This window comes from Papio anubis, chromosome 19 (genome assembly GCF_008728515.1).
Source record: "Papio anubis isolate 15944 chromosome 19, Panubis1.0, whole genome shotgun sequence".
Classification (NCBI taxonomy): domain Eukaryota; kingdom Metazoa; phylum Chordata; class Mammalia; order Primates; family Cercopithecidae; genus Papio; species Papio anubis.
In genome coordinates this window covers 40487845-40501209 of record NC_044994.1, presented here as the reverse complement: position 1 = coordinate 40501209, position 13365 = coordinate 40487845, and positions in this window count along the sequence as shown.

Genomic DNA, 13365 nt, shown 5'->3' with positions numbered 1-13365 from the left:
AGTTTTATTGAGATGAAATTCATGCCTCTCATTTATTGACATAAAGTTCATCCCTCTAAGTGTACAGTGCAATGTTTTTTAGTATATTCACAGGCTGTGTCACCACTCTCTAATTTTAAAACATTTGCATCACTCCAGAAAGAAGCCCTATATTTATTAGCATCAACCCACAATGTTCTCAGCTACTGCAGTTTGGGAGTTGTTTGTTGTTACTGCAGCATGGCCCAGCCTATCCTGACTGGCACAGAAATCAATTCCATGCCTGCAAGAGTTGTGCTGCTGTGTTAGGCTGTTTTTGCATTGCTATAAAGAAATACCTGAGGCTGGGTAATTTATAAAGAAAAGAGGGTTTAATTGGCTCACAGTTCTTCCAAACCGTACAAGCCTGGCTCCAGTATCTGCTTCTGGTGAGGCCTCAGGAAGCTTCCAATCATGGTAGAAGGCAAAGGGAGAGCAGGCAGTGTCACAGGGCGAGAGTGGGAGCAAGAGAGACGGGACAGAGGTGTCACATACTTTTTTTTTTTTTTGAAGCGGAGTCTTGTTCGGTCATCCAGGCTGGAGTGCGGTGGCGTGATCTCAGCTCATTGCAACCTCCACCTCCCAGGTTCAAGCAATTCTCCTGTCTCAGCCACCCAATAGCTGGGATTACAGGTGCCCACCACCACGTCTGGCTAATTTTTATATTTTTAATGGAGACGGGGTTTCACCATTGTTGGCCAGGCTGTCCTCGAACTCCTGACCTCAAGTGATCTACCCACCTTGGCCTCCCAAAATGTTGGGGTTACAGGCGTGAGCCACTGCATCCGGTCCCTACCACACACTTTTAAACAACCAGATCTCACATGAACTTAGAGCGATAACTCACTTATTACCAAGGGGATGGCACTAAGCCATTCATGAGGGATCTGCCCTCGTGATCCAAGCACTCTCACCAGCCCTCATCTCGAATGCTGGGAATTACATGTCAACATGAGATTTGGAGGGGACAAGGATCCAAACCTTATCCGCCGTGTAACAAAAACTTGTACTCTGTGCCGTTAGTTTAGGCTAAATTTGAAGATGAAAAAGCTGGAATGAGGAGAAGAATTAGTGGACATGTCCTATGAGCATGAAATCCACTTTTGTTGTCTCAGGTCACTGAAATTTTGGGGTGTTTGTTATTACCAGTCTACATGACTGCCTGGGGGAGGTGGGAGGGCCTGGTCAGTGTTGGGTAGGGCAAAGTTCAAATACCAGTGAGACCTTCCAGGTGTTCCCCAAAGCTTCTCACCTTGGCAGTCACCTACTGTGCTGCTGGGGAAAGGCAAATTGAGGAGTCCTGCACTGCCCAGGGCACCTGGGAAGAATTCCTGGGCCCTCCAGCCCCGGAATGATGCTGAGCAGGCTTGTTTACTCCTCAGAGCTCTTTGTGTCTGTTTCATTGTCACCTTTCCTACCTGTCAGGGAAGGGCTCCTGAGAGGGAGAGGTGAGGAAGTGTGAGCTCTGCGCCCCAGTTCCCAGCTATGTTTCTCCTGGGGCTGGCTGAGCAAAATCAACGAGAAGGTGCAGTTTGTCTTTGTGGCACTCCTCCCTCCCCCTTCCCAGCCTCCAGCGGGAGCAGTGGCTCCTTGCTGTAACTTCCTCCTCCTGGCCACCCCCGACCTATTCTGCAGGTGACTGTTTGCCTCCCATCAGAATCTATACGTTCTCTCACCCCTCTGGGACAGACCTTGCGGTGTGTTTCAAGGTGACAATCTGGTGATCTGATAGATTAATCTTAGCACATATGCTCATGGAGGATGCAGGCTGCCTCGGGGGATGATTCATTCCTTCCCTGTACCCTGAACTGAGCACAGCACTGTGAGGGGAGTGCTGGCTCAGGCCTGGTCCTGTCCCTAGTCCCTTCCAGTTCAGTGGGGGAGAAAGCAGGGCCACACAGGGCAGTGTTTAGAAGTGTAGTGTAGGATTATGTGTGTTAGGAACTGTGAAGGGGACCCAGGTGGTGGGTGCTGTGGGGGCCCAGAGGGTGGAGAGAATGCTCTGTGGCCTGGGATGGTCAGGGAATGCCAGTCACTCACTGCCTTGAGCCTCAGTTCCCCCATCTGTTAGATAATGCACGTGGCTCCATTGATCATTTCTTTAATGGCCCGATAAGAATGCCAGGGAGACTCGGTCAACATCTGGATCTCCAGGTACTCCTAGAAATACTGATTCTGTAAGTCCAGAGTGGTCCTCTTTATATCTGGTCTGACTTGCCTTCCTTACTCACTTCTGTGCTAGGAAATGGGATGCCAGGGGCTTTAGCCTGGGCAGGTTGTGAAAAGGTATAGGGACCTGGAGGAGGGTATTCCTGATGCCAAGTTCCTGAACACTGCCCTGCTTTGTGTTGGAAAAGCCCGTACCGCAGTTGGGGTGAATCGCTTGGTTGGGAGACAGGGACACTGTTAAACTCTGCTTGGTTGTTGAATAACGTAACCACCGGCTAGCAGGGGCCGGGGGGGCTTATTGAACAGGAGAGCCCTTTGGAGGAGCGCTGAAGCATCCTGGCTGCTCTGCACTGTTTGCAGGCAACCTTGGCATGGTAGCACTTCCGGCTGCATGGAGGCTTTCTGAGCGAGTTCACTTGGAGATGCCTGAGAAATACCTGGGAATGGGGTCTCTGTAACAGTCCGACAAGATGATGCCCGCCCCTTCCCTAGCTGGAGAACCCTGTTCAGCAAACTCACAAAGGATGTTGAGGATCCTGTGACTCAGTGGGTCTCAAGCCTCATGCGCATTGGAGTTGCCTGGTGGGCTTGCTAAAACAGGGTGCTGGACGCCACCACCAGAGCACCTGATTCAAGACTTCTGGGGTGGGGCCCCAGAATGTGCATTTCTAGCAAGTTCCCTGTTGCTGCTGTGGATGCTGGCCGAGGATCACAGTACAAAGCCAACGCTAACTTCTCAACCCGCTGACCTGGGGTGTGAGGTCTTAGGACCCAGTCACTGCCCCCAAGGACACTCGTGCTCTGATTGGTGACCTACCCTCACCCACTCAGATCAAGAGACTCTGAAGCAGGGAGTGTCCAGTGCCTGAAGTGAGCTGCAGGTTCTAGGCCCAAGGAAGTTGAGGAGAGGAAGGTTGTGGGGGTGCACGGGAGACTTCCTGAAGTGGAGGCTGTGGATAAGGCAGCACATGGATTGCCGTGCCATGCACTGCACACACACAGCCTGGCATGAGCACGGCATCCCCTGGAGTTGTGCAGTGCAGTGGTGCTGGTGAAGGAGTGTCCTCAGGCCTGGGCTAGTGTGTGGGCTGGGAAGCCCCGAGCAGGTCTGTGGGATAGTGCAGAAGCCAATGGCCAAGTGGGGTTCCTAGGAGGGGCAGGAAGGAGAGCAGGCTTTTTGGGAGCCAGAGCATGGAAGGTCTGGAGTGCTCGGGTGAGGAGTTCAGACTTTATTCTGTGGTGAACTGGGAACAAATCAACAGCAGTTTGGCGCCCCTAAGCAGACATCTGGAAATCGACTCTTTTAAATTTTGAAAAACAGATTTGCAGTAGTAGCTCATGGCCGGTCCGTGTGACATTGCTGTATCTCAGAGATCTCTCTGTTCCCCCATTACTGTCCTCCAGCCTCACTGGATTTCTTCCCCCACGGTCCTTGAAATTTCACAATGAGAGATTGGTTGCTTTTGTTCAAAATACCACCCTCTCCAAGAGGCTCATGTTATAAACCAGAGATGCCTGAGAAGGAAAGTAACTAACTTAATGCACTATGCTAGCTCACTGCAGGGGGATTGGCATGGCTGTCTTCTCCAGGGGCCAGTAGGCTTTGATGAAGCTGGAAGCAGAGGAGGGAAGGGATGTCTGACAGAGGTTGAGTACCACCATGTGGGGTCAGAGAGGAAGCAGGAAGTCAGAGTTGGTTCAGGGAAAGCCCTCCTCTGAGGTTTGGGCAACAAGAATGTTCTAGCGTGGTGTGAGGCCAGGATGCTGAGGGACGTAGGAGGGCATTGATGTGCTTGGTGGACTCCCAATAGCACAGCCCCATTTATTTAGTCCCCTCTGTCTCCCTTCCTCTGCTGCAGATGTTGACTCAAGTATACCACTGTGCTTGGACTAGCCCTGACACACCAGCCCTCTCTTCCCTGCCTAATTGGATGCAGGGACCAGAATTGCTGCTGGATTTGCTGCCAGGAAGCAGGAAATAGCCATGTCTCTCAAGTCAAGTTCCTGAGTCTAGTAGATGGATATGTTCTGAAAACCACATGAATAGAGAAACAGAGTTTATAGTGGTATAAAGTTGGGATGTTACCTTGATGCCCCTTGAGGCGTATTTGGGGATGGTGATGTGAAAAGTAGATCTGGAGTGAGTCCTTTTACCAGGTGATTAATTACCTCCCTATTTTCCTGTTTCCAAGTCAAGTTTGTCCATACTGGATGGTCTGTGAGAACGATGTTCGTGCACGTAAAGACTCCAAAAGGAGACTATTGTGAGCAAATTCCTTAATTATGTTGATGGTAAGATTGTTGTCACCCTAAGAAACCTATTTGTAAGGCTGGACACTGTGGTGTGCACCTGTCATCCCAGCTACTCTGGAGGCTGAGGCAGGAGGATCCCTTGAGCCCAGGAGTTTGAGGCCAGCCTGGGCAACATAGTGAGACCCCGTCTCAAACAAACAAACAAACAAATGAGCAAAAAATACAAAAAAACAAAAAGCTGTTTGTTCAGGCCTCAAAGAAAGATGGAGTTTTGTGTGCAGATATGAATTACAGGTGTACTCCCAAGCCATGGCACCTGCAAAGGATGCTTTCGTTGAGTGAGGAACTGAGAAACTGGAGGCTGATTTCTGCTATCAGTTGAGTGTTTTTCGTTCCACATAATTCATTGAAGTAAGGAAAATACGGCAACCTCAGGAGGTGATTTAGAGTAGAGGTAAAGCCTCCATCTCCCTCTCCTTCCCATCCTGTTGCAATGGAAAATGCAGGATGGCTCTTTGGACTCTACCTCCTGGGCCTCAGTCTTGGTGCTACCACTTCCTGGCTGTGTGAGGATGGTGGGCAGCTCCTGCAGCCTTTTGGCTTCTCATCTGTGTGAGTATTAACCACAAGGTTATCATGAGAAACATGCATGGAGTGCCTGGAACCTAGCGTTGTGCCATTGTAACCAGGCCAGCCCCATCCTGCTCTTCATGCTGTCACAAAGGACTGCCCCTGCTACTCCCAGAAAGGCCCTGAGAACATTTTTCTGGAAATGCTTAGATCAGGGTCATTAAGAGGTTTTAACATCACGTGGGATTGAAGAATATTGGGGGACAGGGACTCTTTCTTAGCCCCACAATGGATAAGAGGCTGAGCCCAGGCCGCAGCCTGGTTTCTTGTCCTCAGATAAAAACTCTGACCTCAAACAGTGCAATGACAGAGAGACCAGGGAAGCTCATTTGTCAATCAGCAAATCCATGGATGGATTGAAGGAGGAGGAATCAACTAATCCATAGAAAGACTGAAGAATAAGGAGGGTTTTCTGTACAGCCAGAGCTTGTGATTTTAGACAATGGAGGGTATATCTTGGTGTGGTAAATAGAACACTCTATTTGGAGTAGAAGACCTGGACACAGCTGTCAGCTCAGCCCCTTGTTATTGGTGTGATTGTGGGCTGGAACTATCTGTTCCTCAGTTTTCACATCTGTAAATTGAGTATACATATCCATACCTGTCTCCCAGAGTTGTTCTGAGGGTTAGGAGGTACTGGATAGGAAAGCCCTATGCAGGCTGCAAGACACTATGAAAAAGCAAATGATGATTGTTACACAGTTTCTATTTCTATATTGCTTTTAGGCGTCTAGAGAATTTTCTCATCTCCTTTCTAACTTAATGTAGAGCAGTAGTTGTGCAAGACGGGCAGGGCAGATGATGATTCTCATATTCAGATATCTAAGGTGGATGGCCTGCCCAAGGCTACCACTGGTGCAGAGGTAGGGGACGAGGGGTGGAGTAACTTGGGCCCCAGCCCTCTCAACACAGTGAACACTGTGCTTTCTGTAGAGCTGCTCCTCTGTACCTTTCAGCTCACCTCCAACCTTGACATCATTTGCTCACCTGCTTGCGCATCTCTTCTGTCCTGCCCAGTTCTGCTCTTCTGAGGGTTTTGTTCATGTGTAAAGTTGGGATCTTACCTTGATGCCCCTTGAGGCATATTTTCATCTTCTGGACCCAGTGCCCCCAGGCTGCCCATGGACTGCCCACCCCAGTGCCTCCTCCAGCCTGCTTATCCTGGTCAGCATCCTGGACCCTAGATTAATCCTTCCCCTGGCCAAGCAGATGAAGAGGACCACAGGGTGAGACTGTGCCTCCTCTTGGGGATGGAGACTTTCTGGAGGTGATGCTTTGCTAAAAGAGTGGATTCTAGCAGTGGGCCTTTGGGGCCTGGGTGGCATTTTAGGGCAAGAAGCCCTGTTGGAACACTGTGGATGCACCCAGGGCCTGGCCCAGTGGTTAGCAGCCAGCAGGGCTGTGAGTACTTGGATAAGCTGACAGGCAACACTGGCAAGGCAGATAGCCGCTCTGACTGTTCCTTGAGCTCAAGTTCCTCTGCCTTCCAAACACATGCCAAGAGCTTAGTGGGCATCAAGCATGGTGCCATGTGCTGTCCCCAGAGTGCTCACAGTCAAGTGGCTGCCATGCCAGGTGACAGGCAAGTCTTCAGGGTCGAAGGTGTGAGGATGGCGTAAAGTACAAGTGCTCTAGGAACATGTTGTATAAAGGCACCTGCAAGTCCTGGCCTGTGGGGTCAGGGAAGGCTTCCTGAAAGAGGGAACCCTTGAGCTGACCATGGGAGACCAGGCGAAGGCCAAATGGAGGTAAGGAAGGGGACTGGGCAGAGGGTGGGGCACCTCTAGTTCCTGTCCTCAGGGTTCTCAGGCTCACCTGCTGGGACTTAGCACTCCCTTCTGTCTGCTGCAGGCCCCTCCATGCTCTGTCAGAGAGAAATCTCCCCGAGGGTAGGATTCTGAGCTTGCCTAGGTGCCAAGGAGGGGCCAACAGTGCTGGCTGGTGAGGGAATGAGCACTGTTTGGGTTCCAGAGGCCTGGCTCTGGCTGCTGTGAAATCTTTATCCGTCACCATCGTCAAAGGCTTCCTGTCTTCCTGAGTAAGTGATTTAACTTATCTTTTAGATTGCAGTTGAGGTCAGCACATAAAAGTCTCCTTCAGGTTGAAGCAACATCTCCACCAGGAATGGATTAAGAGCAGGAAAATGGCGTCTTTCTTAATATGGGTGCAGCTGGGCCATTGGAAACCCAAATGCACTTGTAATCTTCTCTAGCAGCACATCCACAGTGAGAGGCCCTCCTTTTAGACAGTGGTGGTATACTTTCCCCACTGGGGAAACCAGTTGGCTTGCAAGCCTGTAGAATGTCCGTGAGGGAGGAGCAGTTTGCTGGTTGAGACACCCAAAGCCACTGGTCGTTTTAACACCTTTGAACTTGGGCCCTCCTTTGCTGGCTGCCGGCTTTGTCCTCCTCTCCACTCCTGCCCCGTCACCAACAGGAGTCCAGGGGATTGTGAGTGGCAGCAATCCTCAAGGGCTTCCTGGGTTCATCCCTGTAATTAACACAGGGGCAGCAGGGAGGGGTAAAGAAGAGGTGTGAGCTGTGGCTTCTCTGCCAAAAAGGGCTTCCATCTCACACCCACACATGGCTTGGGGTGGGGAGTGTGTGTGTACATTAGTTCAGCTCTATGGAGGGCCATTCAGCAGTAGCTGGGGAATTTTAATACACATGTCCTTTGACCCATGAGTTCCACTTATATGAATTTATTCTACAGACATCCAGGCACATATGGAAAATAGTATACATACAAGATTGTTCACTGCAGTGTTGTATGTAAGAGCAAAAGATTATAAACAACTTAAGTGTCCATCAGCAGTAGACTAAATTAATCAACTATAGTGCATCCACACACTGGAAGGGTATGCAGCCATTAAAAAGAGCAAGGATGATTTTATATACAGATCCAGGACAATCTCAAGGGCGTTATAATAAAAACAAGATGTAGAACAATATTATGGTACTGTACCATGGGTGTAAAAATGTATAATTTTTACACCCATGGTTGGGGTGTTGCTTTATCTAGGCATAAAACCTCTTGGGATAGAAACACAAGGAAATGTTAACAGGGAGGGGAACTGGGTGGTGGGCGACAGGGGCGGAAGGGCACCTTTTCACTCTATAGCCTTTTATGCCATTTGGGTTCTGAACAATGTGAACGTATTTGTTATTTGTGGTTGGCAGGAAACGGCCTCCCCAAAATGTCCACACTCGAATCCCCAGAACCTGTGAGTATGTTGCCTTATGTGACACAGGGGTTTGCAGATGGGATGAAGGTTATAGATATTGAGATGGGGAAGTTATCCTGGTTTATCCAGATGTGTTCAATCTAATCGTATAAGCCCTTAAAAGTAGGAACCTTGCCTGGCCGTGGTCAGACAGGGAGACATAACTACGGAAGAACCTTCAGAGAGATGCTATGCTGCTAGCTTTGATGATGGAGGAAGGTGCACCACCCAAGGAATGCAGGCGGCCCCTGGAGGCTTAAGAAGGCAAGATGTTCCTCCCTAGAGCCTCCAGGAAGGAACACAGCTAAGCTGACACCTTGATTTTAGCCCAGTGAGACCCTTGTCAGACTTCAACCTCCAGAACTATAAGATAATGAATTCATGTTGTGTAAACCACTAAGTGTGTGGCCATTTGTTACAGCAGTAATACAAAGCTAATATTCTACTCAAAACAATAAATAAAGAAAACAATTTTTTTTTTTTTTGAGACGGAGTCTAGCTCTGTCGCCCAGGCTGGAGTGCAGTGGCGGGATCTCAGCTCACTGCAAGCTCCGCCTCCCGGGTTCACGCCATTCTCCTGCCTCAGCCTCCCGAGTAGCTGGGACTACAAGCGCCCGCCACCTCGCCCGGCTAGTTTTTTGTATTTTTTTAGTAGAGACGGGGTTTCACCGTGTTAGCCAGGATGGTCTTGATCTCCTGACCTCGTGATCCGCCCGTCTCGGCCTCCCAAAGTGCTGGGATTACAGGCTTGAGCCACCGCGCCCGGCCCAAGAAAACAATTTTTAAGAGTCCCAGTCTAATAGTTAGAGTGGGACTCAGCACATGCACTGAGGAAACACATTCACTTTCAGTGTAGTGCCGTGCAGTGCAGCAGACTGTCAATGTTGTGGGACATAGCCCTGTTTATGAAGGACACGTGGAGTGCCCATTACAGGCCAGGCACTGTGCTAGGTGCAGGGGCCACAAAATGAAAAAGATGTAGTCCCCATCCTGGGCTGAGTTGTGCAGTCTCTCTCCCCCTCCCTTTAAAACCACCCTCCAGGATGCCAGTACTGTGTACCCCCACTGCGTGGCCTCTGTTAAATGTGGAATTTCTAGGCCCTTTGCCATCTTGGGCCTTAATGGACCAGACTTTAGCGCATTCCTCTGCATATGACCAGCCAACTAGTCTGAGTGGTGGTAGGGCCGGAGGACCTACCACCTCTGGAGAAGCTTGATTCTACTTTAAACTTTCCTCCTCCAGTGTTTAGCACAGACATCATTCATTTCAGCATCACTCCAAGATTGGGTGACTCAGAGTCTCTGCCTTTGGAGCTGTGTGCCCAGCCTCCTCTCACAAGACCACACACCCCCTTATGTAGGGATCTGCTTTATTCCTTTGTCAACCGGTCATTTCAACAGGACAGAACATATTATAGGGACTCCCTAAAACACATATGCAACCTCTATAGTTTGCATCTGGTGGTGCTAGGTGGGCATTAGGAAATATGCAAAAAACTAATCAAAAAAAGACGCAGACTTGAACTTGGTCCTCTCGATGTAAAGAGAAAACTTATCATTGCTCTTCTCTGACATTTCCTTCATCCATGCCCATTTCATATTGGAAAATATACCGAGGGAAAAAGTGATTTCCTCCTTTAGTCCTCCCTGCCCTGATGGGTATGGCCACGATGCTGTGACCCTTCGATTTGAAGGGGCCACCAAGCGAACTGCTAATAGGTGCTCCTCAAGTCCTGCCAGCCACCAGCCAGCCAGCACCATGCCTAGGCCTACATTAAAGCCCCCTTGACCCTGTGGCCCCTGCTGTGCTCTTCTGCCACCTCCCTGCCCCTCCCCCAGCTTCCGTGCCTCCCATCTGTCCCTTGGGGCTTTTTACCTTGGCCAGATGCATGTGTGTGTATGAGAGCAGAGGGGCAGCAGGCACAGCCAGGTGATGCATGTCCACTCAGGAACTCTTGGAAACCAGCCCTCCCCAGGGGAATGACCTCGCTGGCACCGTCTTAGCCTCTATGGCAGATCTGGAGCTGTGGTTTTTTTGTTTGTTTGTTTTCGATACAGAGTCTAGCCTTGTCACCCAGGCTGGAGTGCAGTGGTGCCATCTCGGCTCACTGCAACCTCCATCTCCCAGGTTCAAACTATTCTCCTGCCTCAGCCTCCCGAGTAGCAGGGATTATAGGCATGCGCCACCACGCCCTGCTAATTTTTGTATTTTTAGTAGAGACAAGGTTTCACCATGTTGGTCAGGCTAGTCTCAAACTCCTGACCTCAAGTGACCCATCCACCTCGGCCTCCCAAAGTGCTGGGATTTCAGGCATGAGCCACCGCTCCCAACCTGGAGCAGCATTTTTATTTGTGAGATGGCAGGGTCCTCTGGAACAAAACAGTCAGGCAGCCATGGTCCTTGCCCTAATAGGGAACTGTGGTCTGCAGGGAAGTGTGGCAGTGAAGGGGATGCACTTTGGAATGAGGTAGGTGAGGATTTGAATCCAGGCTCCGCCTTTATAAACTGTGTGACCTTGGCTGCTTACCCATTGTAAGCCTCAGTTTACTCATCTGTAAAATTGGGAGCTAGACTCAGACCTGGGATGACACCAGGGATGTATAAAGCTGGCGTTGAATTCTAAATCTGAGCTTGCCTTCTAGTCTGGCTCCTATGATGGTGTCAACTCCTAACGGTATATAACATCCCCACCCCTCCACCCCCCAAGTGGCAAAGTGGAAATAGGTGCCAATTCACGGGCAAGGTTGTTGTGATGACTGCAATGAGTTAGCCTTGGAAAATGCCTGGCTCTTGGTAGTTATTATTTTGCAAGGCTCATGCTATTTTACAGTCTTGGCTTATGTCTTTGCCACCATGCTGCTCCCTGGGGCAGGCCAACAGGGCTGTGGGCTCACAGAGGCCTCTGCACCTGCCTTCCAGGCCTCCTCAGCCCTGATTCCTGCCTTTTTGCATGTTGACCTCAGTGTCTTGCAAACCATTTCCCACCCTGGTCTCAAAGTGATTTTGGTGTTTCATCCGCAGAACCTTCCCCTTCATGTGGCTGGAGCCTGGCCTTTTCGTAGGTATTAACATCTCTCAGAATGGCCTACCTCCCTGCTTGAAAACTCCAATTCTCTTTTGTGACCACAGCCTCCAGGCTCTTTGCTGGTTCCATCCCTGAGCAGGGAGTTCAGATGTTCCAGTGGAATCTTGGTAGGGTTGGTGAGAAAGCAGAGGTTGGCTGGGTCAGGTAAGGGAAGAGGCTGCCCACCTCATAGCATGTGAAGCCTTGGTGGAAGCTGGCATGCCCAGGGGGCCAAGGCAGAGGCAGCAGGGTGAGGATTCATGCTGCTTGATGGGGAGAGGAGGGAGTGGGTGCACACGTGTTGCTCTGCCAGTCAGTTCTGCATCTAAGGAAGCCTGCCTCTAACCTTCTGCCTCTGGAGGGGTTCCTAGGGGAAGCGGGGAAAAGAAAGCCTCAACTGAGGAATTATGGTATCTTTTATGGGAAAAAGCAACAAGCAAGAGCATATTCAAATTTGGGGATCACAGCCAGGAGTGGTGGCTCACGCCTGTAATCCCAGCACTTTGGGAGGCCGATCACTTGAAGTCAGGAGTTTGAGACCAGCCTGGCCAACATGGTAAAACGCTGTCTTTACTAAAAATACAAAATTAGCAGGGCATGGTGGTGTGTGCCTGTAGTCCCAACTACTTGGGAAGCTGAGGCAGGAGAATGACTTGAATCCAGGAGGCAGAAGTTGCTGTGAGCCTGGGTGACAGAGCGAGACTCGGTCTCAAAAAAAAAATTTGGGGGGAATCTCTCTATAGAAAAGGGTGATGCTGGCCGGGCACGGTGGCTCACGCCTGTAATCCCAGCACTTTGGGAGGCTGAGGTGGGTGGATCATGAAGTCAGGAGTTCGAGACCAGCCTGACCAACATGATGAAAACCTGTCTCTACTAAAAATACAAAAAAATTTAGCTGAGTGTGGTAGCGTGTGCCTGTAATCCCAGCTACTCAGGAGGCTGAGGCAGGAGAATCACTTAAACCTGGGAGGCAGAGGTTGTAGTGAGCCAAGATCATGCCACTGCACTCCAGCCTGGCAACAGAGCGAGACTCCATCTCAAAAAAAAAAAAAAAAAAAAAAAGGAAAAAAGAAAAGGGTGGTGCTAGGGGTGTACAGTTGGAATGAAATTCTAAATCTGATCTCACTTTCGCGTCTGGCCTCCGTGATTGGTCAGCTCCTCTGATGGTCTGTTAGCCCCGCACTGGGGAAATCAGTCACTGAGACAGAAGGAAGCAGCCGACCAGTAACACTCCACCTATCCAGAGATCAGTCTGCAAGCAACCTCTCCTATCCAGAACACAGACATAGGTGGCAAAGTCAGGTAAAAGGGTCTCTGGTTAGCAAAAATGGCTAAAGCCTGGCACCTTATTTCCAAGAACACGCCTGCCTCCACCCTCACTCAGAACCCCAGGGTTGCCCAGCCTTGGGGGAACCCATGTTCTACATTAGAAGTATGAGAAGCAGATTGAGGCAGGTGTTCTCAGCCAGGGCATGACCTATGGGAGACTGACTATGAGGAAGGGGCGGATAGAAGAAGAAAAGCAGAGAGGCAGAGACAAATGCTCAGCATGGCAAAGAGCCTCATGCAGGTGGCAGAGGGTCAGCAAGACAAGGTTCAGTCACGTTCAGCATCTCAGCCCTTCAAGTGCTTTGTGGGGTGAGGCTGGAGCAGAAGGTTCACACAATTTAGGGTTTGTATCCTTTGCCACAAAAGGAAGAGAAGCATGTAAACATTAAAAAAATACTTTATGCAGTAGGGTTAAAAATAAAATGCATTTTGTTGCTTCATGGGGCAATATTGAGTTGTCTAGGAAATTGTTGTGTGTGAAATATCTCACCTGTGTTACTAGATAAATGGTTATTTCCACGGGCATCATAGAGTATGAGAGCCAGATAGGACCAAGAGATCCCATAAACCCATTTTAACATTTTTATAGATCATGTAATTGAGGTTCAGAGATGAGAAGTGATTTGCCCAAGGTCCCACAGCCAGATGGCAGCAGAGCTGGGCCTTGCACTTGGTTCA